A 15,032-nucleotide genomic window follows, 5' to 3' on the forward strand; every position below is an offset into this window, starting at 1 on the left:
AAAACAATGGTTAACTAATTGAAGTCCAGTGTTAATTTTTGTTTGCTTATTTCTTCCTTCCTAAAAAGTCACAGCATTTTTTGCACATTTCTACCTACAAGACTCGGTCTTTTGTTTGTTTCAGAACAAACTACATGAAATCTGTCTAAAAGCCACAAAGTCACTTGAAAGGTTTATAAAAGTTGTAAAGAGCATTTTAGGAACACAAATAATTTTGTGTAAAAAAATCCTTTTTATTATATTTAAGGGGATGTGTGTACATCCTTCAATAAAATTTTTAGAGAATTTCAGGAAACACTATTTTTGTATAACATACAAAAATATTTAATGAGATCTGAGTACTGCCTTTTCCAGTTATCCCAGACTAACCAGTTTCTGAGAATGGAAACTGCAAGAGTTGCTCTTTCTCCCCAGCTGTTTGGGTTTCTTTTTCTGACGGGTTTCTAGTTTAGGACCACACACAGGATTGTGAAGAGGTCAGCATGATGGAGATTGTAGTATTTCCAGGATGGAATGCCAGACATTTAATAAAGACATGTTAAAAAAATTTGAACTATGTTTTACAGATTAGCAATAAAAAATACCTTTTTTTTTCATAAAAACTCAAGTTCCTCAGTGCTTTATTGGAAATACCTGAGCTTTTCACTACTTTTAAAATCTTCTCAGTTTTAAAAGCAAGTCATATATTTCAGCATATGTAATGTAAAATGTGTGCCAAATGTTTTCAGAATGAGTCATGGCAACATTAAAGAGACTACATCCAGAAATATGATCTGGAAACAATTCTCTTCAAATGATGTCTGTTCCCGAAAGAATAACCTCCATATACACCCTGTTTTTCCTACTGAGAACCTCACATACACAGAGCTATGGATTCTGTAGTTTAGCCTTATTTTCTCTGCCTGTATAGTAAGTCTACAGGTCAGACTGTTTAATCAAGCAATGAAATTAATCTAGTTATGAGTGAAGTCTGAAGCATTTTTTTTCATTTGAACATGCAGTTTGGAAAGGAGGAATATCCAAGTTTTTCTCAGCTTCTGTGATAATATTCAGCTTCAGACCACATGAAATATTCAAGTGCTATTATCTCACTTAACAGATACTTGGGACTGTAGATATTTGCAAATCCCTTTCCAAACAGGCAGTCACAGAAACACAGCTATCATGAGGCCTGGGTCAAGAAAGGTGATGATATTTTTAAGTGAGACTTGGAATTTAAGAACCTAAAACTGAGTTCTTGAAAGCTCCTGCTTAATCTTTGGAGGTGCCCAGACTCTATCAGCACCTCATTTCTCATTCCTGCGTTTCCTCAGATGCCTGAATTTTAGGTCTGCAAAGCCTAAAGAGTAAATCACTGTTGACATGACTGACAACAGCTTGGCTTCTGTCTCATTTTAAGTCTCATCAACAGCAGCAAGCTTGGTTCCCCTGTTCATTTCCACTGTGTACCTCAACTTCAAAGGCATTCTCTCAGCAAACTCGCCAGCATTAAAGGGGGAATGCAGGAGAGAGGTTAGGCTTGTAGCTGAGTAGAACAAGAAGCTTTTAATGAGACACTAAACCCTCTTTGGCTGTGGGCCTACACAGTTCACCATCAGCACTGCAGGATCTGTGATAATGCAAGAAGCTGACTCCTATTTTCTTCCCCTTGGGTAAATTCTCTAATCACATAACTATGATTGCAGTTGCCTACAGGCTTGTCTTTTGAGTGAAAGGCTGTAGAGAGCTGGGAAGAAATATTACGTCCATTTTTCAGTACTGAACTGGAAGAATGAATGAAAGAATCAGCAAAGAATAACAGAATTCACAGATAAAAAATACAGTAGAGAGGTTTATGTGACAAGGAAATTCAGAGATTACGAAAAACTTCATGGTAGAAACTATGTGGAAGAACTGAAGGCTGTGGAAGTCTCTGTAAGGTGCTTCTGTGTTTTTGAGAATGGCAGGAATATTGCAGATTCTGAGCTGAATACCCAAGTTTAACTCCTGCACTCTTTATCTTCTGAATAAAAAAACAGTGGCTTCTTCCTGCTGTGTGCTATGTTAAACATTTTGGAAATTTATGGATAAATATGAAGTTTACAATCTATGTATTAATTTCTTTTCTTAAATTTTTCTTACAGACCTAAAATCAAAAATCAAAATCAAAATTGGGCTACAAAGGTCAGGACCAATACATTAATTAAATTTATATATTGAATAAAAAATTGATTGATTGATTGATTGATTGACTGATTTCTCTGAAGGCATTTAAAACCAGACAATCATTCTCAAGAGTTTTAATGAAGCCAGAAAGTGTGTTTCTAAACAAATGTGGCACCACATGGCTGCAGGAGACTGCAATACCTTAATACACTTGAGCAATGCTCATGTTATCTTACTAAACTGACCAAAAGAAAAAAGACTGTGAAGTCCTAACATTGGACCCCCTGCTCCATACACAGTCCTGTGCAGTAACAAGAGCTATTTGGAGGGGGAACCATTTGATGCTGTACCTTTGTCTCACAAGCTGTGCAAGTCTTTGGCATGGGAGGAGGTTTTGCTGAGTGTTGAGGAAGAGCAAAGAGGCTCAGAAGCTCAACAATGCAGTACCTGTGCAGACAAAAGGCCTCCTGAGGAGACACATCTGGAGAATCAGTAGAAACCTCAACAGATTCCAAGGCTTTTTTAATGTCTCTCCATCACAAAGCCAAAAGATGCCCTGAGGCAAACATGATGCCTTAAGTTTTAGCTTTCATATTTTCCAGATTCTGCACTGCATTAGTATACAACTCTGAATTTCATACAAAGTGTTAGCAAGTTCTCTTCACAGTTTAGTTTGACAAAACAATTCTTTTCCAGCCTGAGAACCAAGGACACTGTTGCCCCTTTGGGCCCAAAAAGTGTAAACAGTGAATTGAGGAGAGAAAACTGGGAGGATGGGACTTCATAACCTGAAGCTGTAATTGGGCAATTAACCCCAATACATAAATGGACCAAAACTTATAAAAGTGTGAAAAGGTGTGACCTGTCATCCATCTTGGGTGTAGCAACGGCCAGGCTCTTGTACTGCCCAGGGTGTGTCCTTTAAAGGCTTTTCAATAATTACCTACTTTATTCCTTTAACATTGTCTAGCTGCTGTTCCAGGTAGCACCTCAAAGCATCAAACTTAGAGTCAGGAAGAAAAAAATAAAATTTATAAAAGGAAAAGTTTAGTCCAGGGAAGCTGCATCATGCTTTGGCAGACATGCTCACCTCAGTGCCCACATTTTTTGAGGGATATACTCTGGTTTTGCTCTGCACCAGGAACATCTGGAAAAGAGCCACCTCCTTTTGACCTGTCGTGCATGCTGTGACTGTGGTTCTCTGGTCACTAGCACAACAAAAAGTCCCAGCAAAAGCCCCCTGGTTTCCTTTGTGTTCCTGCTGGAATATATCACACAAGCACATATACATATGCACACAGTTTCACAGAATCTGTCAGAAAAATCTACTTAAAAGATCATAATTACCATTAATTATCTCTTCCTGCTCATCTAAAAACTGTAGAAAAATCACATCCTCTGTACCCACACATATAAACTATTTAAATGGCTTAGAACCAGTTTGTTCTGGTTCTGTGTGTAAGATGTGTGCTGCTCTTGCAATACTGGTAAGTTATCTGATGTTGTGTTTTCCACTGTTAGGATGCTATAACGCTGGAGCTCTTATACTGATAAAATATTCTTCATCTCTAACAGCAACTTCTCTCAAGTGCCTCTTCCCCCTTCTCCCCAGTGAAATCCAGATTTGTTCCTTCTCCAATGAATTTACTTGAGAGCAGTTAACATTTCCAGTAATGTAAATCCCAAATAACATATTTTTCTCACAACCCCAAGGTAAGCACTTCCCAAAAGCAGTTGGGGAAATGCATTTTTAGGATATTCAGTATAAGTGAAAATCGATTACACTATAACTGTGCCTAAGCTGTGTGCTGTAGACTCCTGTTGCTTTGGCTAAGATGCAAAGCAAGCAGAGATGTGCCCACTCCTGACCAAAAGCTTTGTTGAGAAAAGCCCCAACACAGACATCTCTGCCTCAGCAAAGCTGCATTTTTACAGGGATAGCTCATTTACTGGGGGGATGGTGGGACTTTATAAATTCCATATTTGCCTTCAGCATTGCATATTGCATTGCATACAGAGATGCTTCAGTAAACAAATTATGAACACTGTGCTGAAATATTTTTAGAGAGAGCTTGTGTTAGAAGGCTTGCTGTGCTCAGTCACACTGGCCTACTTAGAGGAGCACAGCTCTGTAGTTCCTGTGTGCAGGTGCTGAAAGTTGTCACATCGATGCTTATGTGCACCAAAATCACGGAGGCGTGGATCTTCAAAAACACTTCAGAGCTCATCTCCTTCTTTAAGTGCCTCTGTTCAAGAGACAGTAATATTTTCAAAGTGATCAGCCAGCTGCAAGTGAAGCTGGCAGGTGCCAGTTTGCTGGGGGTAAGTTTGTGCAGGCCCAACCAAAGCAAGGCAACACTGCTCCTTGTTGTAAATCTCTTTGCCTGACACTGCATCTAATTTGCATCTCTTAGCAGCAGTATGATGTTAGCACACTCCCCTCTTCTCACACTCCAGTTCGTTATTTCTGCCCTTGAATTGCTCTTTAAAGTGTGCTGGCACAGCTGTGTGAGTACTGAACTGAACCTGGAAACAGGACAAACAAAAATTAATCTTTTCAGCAATCTTCCCTTCTTCTTTCTTCCTTTTCTTTGCTTTTCTCTTTCCTTTTTTCCTTTTCCTTTCATTTTTTGACCCTTCTTTCCTCCCCACTGTCTCCTTCTCTTCCTAAATTTATTTCCTTTTCTTCATTTACATAATTCCTTTCCCTTCTTTTGTAAGATCAGTTCATCAGTGTAGTTTTGTTTATAATCAAAACATTTTTAATTTACCACAGTGGTGCTAGGCTGTGATAAGAATGCTTATGCCAGTTTAAGAAACAGTTGTGCTGAACCATACTTAACAAAGTGAAACCAGTCATATCCTGTGTATATTACAATATTCACCTCCTGTAAATTCAAACATCAACTCCATATTTTAACAGCACTTATTCATTTGTCTGCAGTGACCTCTGCTGTAGTCCTTGAAAGGTTGATGCTTTTGAAAGCTTCAGCCTAGAATACTTTTAAAATTCTTACTCTTTAGCAGTTATCTTGGTATAGAAAAACAGCCTAGACATGCCCACATGGCTTTGGGCTCCACCCCCTTATGCTTACTAAAAAAAATAACCCTTGATTCATTTATTCAAACCAGGACAGCATTATAGAAATTACTGAGCAAACTGCTCAAAAACATTGAATAAATTTTTCTTACAAAGCTTCCAAGTGGTTGTGTACTTATAATATGTCCGTATAGCTGGTGACACTATTTGTTTTCCCCTGATGTGCATCTATAATCCATGTTTTAACACATTTTGATGTTAATGGCTGAAAAAGGCATGGTAAAATCTTCCTTCTTTACATTTTATTCTACATCTGTATTGAAATTTCTAGTATATATATATTTATACACATACACACACAAATATATATATATATATATATACACATACACACACATATATATTAGACAAAGGTAATTTGCACTTCCAAATCATTTAATTGGTATATTTAGTCAGTCTTTATCTCATTGTTGTGTACCTGAACATGTGGGCTTGTTCCTGAAATTGGAGATACTTTTCGCACTTTCCTTCTGTCACATCCATTTCACTTCTACTGATCCTGTAAATTCACACTCCAGAAGCTTACCAACATGTAGCTCATCTCTGATTTGATAATGATTGTACTGCTCAGGGATGCAGAGTCCTAATACTTTTTTGTTTAGACAAGAAAATTAATCTAATATCAAGTAGAATCACTACTGTCTATTGTTTTCCTTCTGAATACATATAGGCTTTCAAGTGGTGACAAAGACATGTATTGACTTCTGTTTCTACTAAGCTAATTTAAACCTTACTAAGGTCAAGATTTTAAGCATTGATTAATGCAATAACATTCAGCATGCAGTGTGCTCTTCAGCAACTAGAATGAGTTCAGAGAATTGCTTGAAATTGGTGATATAGATGCTCTCAATGAGTTGAATATTTCCAATTACCCTTTCATTTTGAAAATCATTCTACTGGTTTACTTTGGCTGCATAACTAGCTACATTGAACATAATTTTTTATTCAATCGAGTGATTTTTAATGTTTTCCCATCATAAAGAATGGAAATGCCACTGAATGTCTTTGTCAAGAGAAGCTGAATTGCAGTATCTTGCCTTTCTGGAAGAAATGCATCCTGTTTCTCTGATTTTTGGCCAGGTTGTCACAGAAATACCTTATCTCAGCTATTCCTTTCTTTTTTCACTTTTAGCACAGAATATAGAAAAGACTTCCTGACTTCAATTTTGAGGCATTCTACTTGATATTAAATACACTTAGATTTACACTACTGAATGTATCAGAACAAACTTCCCACATATCAGCATTTTATTCATCTTTGAGCAACTGGTTAAGTCTCAGCTAATACCAGCAGAACACCAGACAGCACCTGGATACTGATTTTATATCAATGTGCCGTGACAGGTCCACGGCACAGAAGTTGAACTTTCACCTGTGGTGTGTGACAAGTCCTTTTCAAATGAAACAAACAAACACCAGCTGGGTGATTCTTATCACAGTAGAAAACATTTTAGAGGAAAAATTAAGAAAGACTTCAAGTATAGTTATAACTTTTATAATTGCTGTGGTTAAATAAATTTACAACTAGTGATTTATGCCTCAGTAAATCACTTACTGATCCTTCTAAAGATCAAATTTACCCAAGAAAGACATCATTTGTGAAATCTGCATCCTGCAATTGTTTCCTGCTATTCAGATGGCTAAGAAGTCCAGGCTGACACAGAAATGCTTCTGACCTGGGATATATCTGTTTTGCAAGAAGAAATTTCTATTCTTACAACTGTTCCTTGAAGCTTCCTGAGATATTATTTAATATGTCTTGCAGCTTAATCTGATTTATTTGGGCTGAAATCCGTATAAACAACTACATTAGGTCAATACTTTTGAGAGACTTTTTTACTTAGGCATATAGAGACAAGACAAGGGATAATAATTTTCAACTGAAAGTTGGTAGGTTTAGATTGGATGTACAGAAGAAATTTTTTATGGTGAAGATGATAAGGAACAAGAACAAGTTGGCCAGAGAGGCCATGGATGCTTCATCCCTGGGAATGTTCAAGGCCAGGTTGGATGGGACTTTGAGCAACCTGGTCTGGTGGAAGGTGTCCCTGTCAAAGGCAGCTGGGTGAAACTTGATAATTTTTACAGTCCCTTCAAACCCAACCCATTCTATGATTCTACAATTCTATTTCATGGGGTGTACTTTGACATAGGGAAAAACGTTTAGCCAAATATCTGTAATTGCCTGGGATTTATTTTTTTATTTATATCAGTAAGAGAGTGATGTTTTATATTAAGCAGATAACTTACAGACACTTTTTTTTGCTTAAAAAACAAATCAACCTGATAGTTTAGTAAAATCCATAAATCAAAGAGATTGGTTTTGGTCTGTATGCTTAATTGCACCTTTTTTTTCCTCCCTCTTTCTTTTAGTTTGCTCTGAGTTCTGTTTTTGTGTTTTACTTTGAGTGTTAAATTTAAGCAGTAGTGAAAACTACACAGCGGTGGTTATGTTCCCCAGGTTTTGAATTTAAATATGCTCCATGATGATTTGTGTTAATATAATTCAAAATCATGTCTCTTCAGAAATAAGTTTTTGTTCAGATTAACTCAGCAGGCACATAAAGCAGTTTTTTAACCTTGTTGATACTTCAGATTTCTAATAAAAAAGCCAAATAAGTTTAAAATTTTATTTAAATCTTTGCTTGATTTTATCAAAATAAATATTTTTAGAACCTATAATCTTAGGAAAAATGAAAAAATTCACATTTCATGATCCTAGCAATAGGAAAAGTAGTCTCCAAAACATTTCTACTCAGAAGGATATCCTGAAGGCTTATATATTATCTTCCTCTCAAAAAGAGTAAGCTAAGTTCAGTCCAGGTTAAGACATTGCTCTTGTTTGCTCAGATGCAACCTACCGGGTATCAAAGTTCCATAAATGAGAGCAGGTTTTGGTCAGGGCTTTGTGATATCCTTTGTGGGTGGAATTTTTTTATTCAGACATGTTTATAGGGATTGGAGAACCAACATGAGTGCTTGACTTCAACGAAAGTGTGCTGTACAAATTCCAACTTTACTAGATCTTTATTAGATTTATCAAAGCAATAGTGTAAATGATTTTGACTAAAAAATTGACTAGTTTTAGATCCCATATTAGTAGTACAGCTGAGTGAAACTCTCTTTTCAAAATTATCTCTTTGTCAGGCGAAAGAAGAAAAAAGAAGATTTTGAGGGACTAGAAATTATACTGAATTGGTGGAAAATAGTGATTGTCAAAACAACAGTTTAATTTTGAAATAATACTTCAGCACTGCAGAAATATCTTGATTTGAGCAAGATATTTTATAAGAGTAAAGGAAATAGATTCACAACACTGCTGCAGGTCCTATACCACAGAGGGCAGTGATTACAATAACCACCTAGGAGGTGGGAGATCAGCACTCAGATTCATCTGAAATAGAGGTTGATTCCAGAACATGGATTTAAAAGAATGCTTTTTATCTCCCCTGTGTGTTTTAAATAGCAAGCAAATGCAGTACTTGATGCAGAGTAGGAGAGCATCAATAAAAAGCAAATGATCTCAGAATACCAGCACTCAGAATATTGGTAGGGCCATTGGCTTGGGAATTTGGTTTTTAAATTTCACATTAAATGTAAAGACAGAATGCCCACATACCAGCTAAGTATGCCAACCAGTCCTTTTGTCATAAGTGTTACCAGGGAGGAAAAAAGGTCAGGCTACCAGATGCCTGATCTTCCATCACCATCCCAACTTCCATCTCTGCACTGCTCCTTTACAGTTGCCAATCACACACTCCTCAATAGTTTATGGTGCTCCAGCTTCTCACTCACTCCTCTACCATTAAAAAGTACCAAAATTGGAAAAGGGAACAGGATTATAGGTGTGTCAGGATGTATTTCTGCTCTTCTGTTACTGACATGAGCATATCTATATCATGCATCTTGGCATAAGGGTGCGGCACCAACACGTAATTCAGTGCAGAGCCACCACCCATGCAGAAAGGAAGGAAGAAAGGCTCTCTTCTGCATGCCTTCATGTTTGTTTTCATGGAATCATGGAATGGTTTGGGTTGGAACTGACCTTAAAGACAGTTCTTCTCCCCTTCCTTCCCTTCTAAATTGTCCTGCGCTGTACTTTCAACTTTGGTTCATAATTTAAGATTATAATACTGTAGACTCATAAACTATTGATAAACAAAGCTTTATTCTTTACTTGGTGCACTCCTAGAACAAAGGTGTTCCACTTACATGAACACTCTCATGAGTACATTCCATAAACATGGCCAATCAGAAATTGGGAAAGGGGCAGGCTAAGAAGTGAAGCAGGACAGGTGAAGTATTTTAGTTCTACAAAAACATGAAATAACCTCATAGTTGCACTTCAACTTCATTGCTGTAGCATGGTGGAAAGGAAAGGAGAGGGAGTATTTAGAAGGTTCCTCTTGCCTGTGCATACAGTTTATAAATAGGTGTGCTACAGATACACATGTAAAAAAGAAAAGTTCTAATCCATTAACTCAGATACACAAGGGTTGTAATGTAGTACCACAAGGATCCTATATCTTTTCCAAAGCCATATTTTTTAGACTGATGTCTCTATTCCCTTGCACAGCACATGTGCTCACTGTGTGCCTTAGACACTAAACCTTATCACCTTAAGGATATATGAAACACTTCCTCAGTGTCTAAGCAGAAGGGGACTTCATTTTCAGTAGGAGGAAACAGCGTTCTTTCCAGACAAGTCACTGAATGACTTCATTCATGCATGTAATTCATCTGACTCAGCCTAGATAGCCATGTCTGTGTTCATTGCTCTATTGCCTTCTACAGTCAAAGGGCATAAACTGATACTGAATCAGTATTCTGGTGTGGGCTCTTCAACCCCAGATCCTTATGTCAATTGAGATTTAAGAATTTTTATCTTTACTAAAAATACATGTCTGAACCACTCAGACCAATTTAAGATTACAGGTAGAAGGCTGTTACTGTAATCAAACCATCAGATTAAAACCAAGCTCCTTGGAGTGGTGTATTTGTACAGTGTTAGTCTGTGGCCACTTAGATTGCTACATTTTTGGTGTGTAGATTCTCCTCGAATCTCACCATCTGTTAGGCTGTAAAGCTATTTGCTCTTCAAGCAAATTAGACACTTGAGAGGATTTACACTATAAAAAGAATTTTTTTTTTTCCCAATAAAAGTCATGTCTTCCTAATAGTGATGAAAACCAAATAGGGGTATATTTATCACCAAGGGCTAACAGTTGGAAAAAAACCCTCTCACTCTTTATTTGTTTTATAATTTCTCTCAAGGCAAAGCAACTTCAATATCTCTGTAAAGGCCTTTCTCTGTCATATATACCCACAGGATCTTCGTTTCATCTTCATGGCTCCTCTTGTGGCTTTACTCATATATCTGATGCCTCTTTTCCAAGTACTTACAAACTACCAATAAAAATTTGGATTATGAATTATCTCACCTCTTGATAAGTATCTCTGTTTTGGGTGGAGGCTGTTCTTGTTTCAGTCACCAGATTCCATAAAGTAATGAATGTATACCTTGTGTAAACTGAGAGCTGATGGCTATGCTCAATAATTCCAATAGATGTTCAAACCATAAGAAAACAAATATATGTGTTGAATAATGGGGAAACATTTTTAGTAGGAAGCATGTGAATACATGTGAATTCCTCTACTTTAACTGTTTAATATTGTAGAAATTAAGGCATTTAAGCAACAGTTCCAGTAAGTCACCTGTGAAAACTATAAGGTTGAATTCTGGCTACGTAGCGAATCCAGTTAAATAGAAAATGAGTCTGGTCTGTTGGTGATGAAAGCTTCCTGAATATTGGGCTGTGTTAGCAAAATCATAGCCAGCAAACTGGGGGAAGTGATTACTTCTCTCCATCCAGCATTCATGATGCCACAACTGGAATATTGTTCCCTCTGTACAACAGAGAACAAAGACCTGGAGAAAACCCATCACAGGGGCACCAAAATGATGGAAGGGGGAAATTCATATCATGTCAGGAAAGGATGAAAATTCTGGGTTTGTTCAGCTTGGAGAAAAGGCTAATGAAGGATCAGTTTTAGTCTTCACCTATGAAAAAGGGGCTATGTAGACAATGAAGGTGAATTTTTAGTAGAGGTATACAGTGAAAGAGGGGATATAGTGGTCACAAGCTGCAGCAAGGGAAACTAAATCTAACTGCAAAGAGCAGTGACTGTGAGGGTAGCCAAGCACAGGGATAGGTGCCCAGGGAAGCAGTAGAAGACCCAGTCTTGGAAATAACTCAATACTTGACCAGGCAAGGCCCTGAGAAATCTTACCTTACCTTGAAGTTACCCCTGCTTTGAGTAGAGGTCTAAATTAGACAATCATCTTTGGTGACTTCTGGTCTGTATTACCCAGTGGTTCAAAGCAAAATGCTTGTCAAAAATGAGGAAATCTATAGAGAGAAAAGAAAACGTAGTTTTAAGCAGGAGGAAGCACAGCACTAATACATGAAAAAAAAATAAATAAAGTTGGCATTTTGACAATATTGTTTTTTTCTTTGTTCCTGTCCTTCATTAAGCATATGACACGGTTTAGACCTAGCTGGAAACTAAGCACCACACAGCCACTCACTCAACAACCCTCTCTCCTCCCAACCCCTAGTTAAATGGGGAAGGAAATCAAAGTAAAACTTGTATGCTAAGAAGAGTTTATTAATTGAAAATAAAATAAAATAAAATACAATAATAATGTTAAAATATAATGACAATAAAAATGAAAAAACAAGTGATCCCCACTGCAACTGCTCACTACCCACTAACCAATGCCAAAACCCCCTTCCCAAGTCCAGATCAGGTAACTCCTCCCAGTTTATATACTGGGCATGGCATTCTATGGTGTGGAATATCCCTTTGGTCAGTTCCCTTTGGGTCACCTGCCCCAGCTATGCTCACTCCCAGTCTCCTTTGTGCACCTCCTCACTGGCAGAGCATGAGACAAGAAAAAAAGTTGTTGAATTAGGATAAACATGACTTAACAAAAAATCAAAACTAAAATTTACCAACACCATCCTCACTCCAAATCCAAAAGCACAGCACTGTAACAGCTACTGAGAAGAAATTAACTCTACAATAGCTGAAACCAGGACAGGTCATCCCAAAGATTGCAATCTATGTATTAGCCATGTTTTAAGCCCTACTGACAGTAATAAAAGTACTACAGTTTTATCACTGCATAAATAAGCTTTTCAACAAAGAATGAGAAAAATCCCTCTCATCAAAGCAGTGTGAGAATCCAATAGGCACCCTCAAAATTTGAGATCAACAAATTATGAAGATTTCCAAGACAATTTATGCTAAAGACGTTCCATTTTCACTTAGTGGGAGTAATGGGAGTGAGGACAGTTGTTTTTTTTCTTAGTCGTCTTGCAAGGAGCTTACACTTGGTTTTTCATTGAACATTTACCTTTCTTTCTTTGATATCTGTTTTGCCTTTATTTTCTATGAAGCATGTTATTTGACTTTTAATTGATGTATCAAAAACATGCAAGGTTAGTGACATATTCAATTACTGTGAAATTATTATTATTTAATACAATATAAAGAGGCTCATGAATCCTTTATTTCCTTTTAATTATTTCTGATCCTCCCATTCCTTTATCAGCTTGAATCAGATTTATCAACTTCACTCTAGAAATGAACAAAGCAGCAGTACATCTTAGAGATTAATGTAATTAATAAAAATAAGTGATGTTAACATTTTTACCTAGTAAACCACAGTGGACCTTATTGAAGCCCCATCCTAACTAATATTTAACACAATATTTTGATAAATTTCAAAGCCTCTAGATGTTTAGAAGTATTATAGATCCAAAAAGACTAGGTTTCTGGAAATGACTAATCCTATTTTACCACTGAAAGGGGTAAATATTTGATGCATTTATTATTTAATCATAATTTTCCTTTGTTTCTTTCTTATTTATTGTTTCCCCAGATTATGTCAGCTACGTATACATATATTTACTGCCTTTTAGAGCATGACTTCCTAAAAATCATCTTACCTTTTTAGATATAAAATTTTCACTCTCCAGAAATCCAGAAGAGTAGGTGCTCCTGGGTAGTGATGCCTGCAGCAGACTTTCTGAAGGTAACAGGGATGTGGTGGCTGTGAGCCATGCTGCAGCAGGGTCAGTCAGCTGGAACAGACCAGGCACTGAGCACCTCGAGGAGCAGATGAACTGACCTTGCAGCTTTTATCACCAAAGAACTTTGAGATTAGTGGCAAAAGTTGCACATCTTTTGTAAAGTCCACGAGGTTTTAAAAAACCACTGTAAAAAGCCTCTCACTGAAAATGAGAGGCTTTTTAAAAGTGTGGTGAAAATTCTGAAACTCAGTAAGCTGCCCTGGGTACAATAGAAATCCAACCTGAGAGACTGCTATATTTTTTTTTTTTTTTTTGTGAATGTAGAGTGCTTTCTAAGAGATAATTGATTGATTTAAAAATTAAATAAAACACATTGTCAAACTTCAGTTGACTCACCTCTTTGAAGAGTTAAACTTCACACAGTTCCCCTGCTCTCTCTATGGCAGGGGTAACAAAAGAAGGACTTGCTGCTTCAATTGGAGTTACTCAGATAGAAAGATCTGAGAAAAGAAGTCAACAGGGAGCCTTCCACAGGAACCATCTCATGCTATCCTGTCCTGCCTGCAGACTGTGAATGTCAAAAAATTGGTTTTGGCTGGATACTGTTTAAACACTGAAGCAGGCAGAGAGAAATATTTGGATTTCTTAAGCTAAAACTTTCTTATGCTTTGCAATTTGTAAACACCATAATTTCTGCTAATTACAACTTTTTTTTCCCTAGATCATCCACATTTCATTATGTCTTCTACATGCTGTTTTTTGGCAGCTAGATACTTACTAAGATTACAGGGTATGAGAAAGCAGGGTTGTTTACCTCCTGAATGAACCTTTTCTAGGACACAGGTGCTTTCTTTGAAAACTTTTAAATCTTTTTCTGGGGAGATGAGATACTGTCCATGTTATGGAGTTTGGGTTTAGAAATAAATAATTGCTGAATGTGTTCTTATGAATAGATATTTTTACTATTTGGACAGTCAAGATAATGAAGGGGAAATATTAAATAGACCAAAAGCATGGTTAAAACACGCACCCATGAACCCAAAGGAGTACAGCCTTTTCCTTTTCTGACAAAGAAGTGATGTTAAAATACTGCTCACAGTAAGTATTTGTTATATTCTTGTTGATGTCACCCCTTCAGTCCAAGGTTTATTGCTCTACCCCAAAATAAGAACCATATTGTGGTTGCAACTGTCAAGCTTTTGAATATCATTGCCACTGTCATTTTGCAGTGCATATAGAATAGGCTTGCAAATTCTCTGAGACACAAATCAGCTTTGGTTATCTTTCTGTCTTTCACATAAATTAATTAACTGTGATAATCACAGATTTTTTTAAACAGCTTTTTTTTTACACTTCTAATTGCAGAAGCAAAAACTGAGATGTTTACTAATAAAGCCCTATAACTGGCAATTATGTAAATTTTATGGTTTTTAAATTATCATCCACCTGCAACATGCCCCGTTGCTGGTGGAGGTAGGTTGCTCCTAAACTTTAAAAAAATCTATATACATTATTTATGCTTTGGAGATCTGGCTTCTGGCTTCAAAGGTTGCAAAACACAGCATGAGAGAAAATAATGCATCAGCAGTGAGAAATAAAAGAGCTCTGACCCTTGCTATCTCTGTAAAGACAGCAAACATTCAGGAATAATATCTTGTACTGATCTTGTCCAATTGCATCAGGACTTC

Source organism: Agelaius tricolor, unplaced genomic scaffold, assembly GCF_023055355.1.
Source record: "Agelaius tricolor isolate 1412-34295 unplaced genomic scaffold, bAgeTri1.0.p SCAF_3, whole genome shotgun sequence".
Taxonomy (NCBI): Eukaryota; Metazoa; Chordata; class Aves; order Passeriformes; family Icteridae; genus Agelaius; species Agelaius tricolor.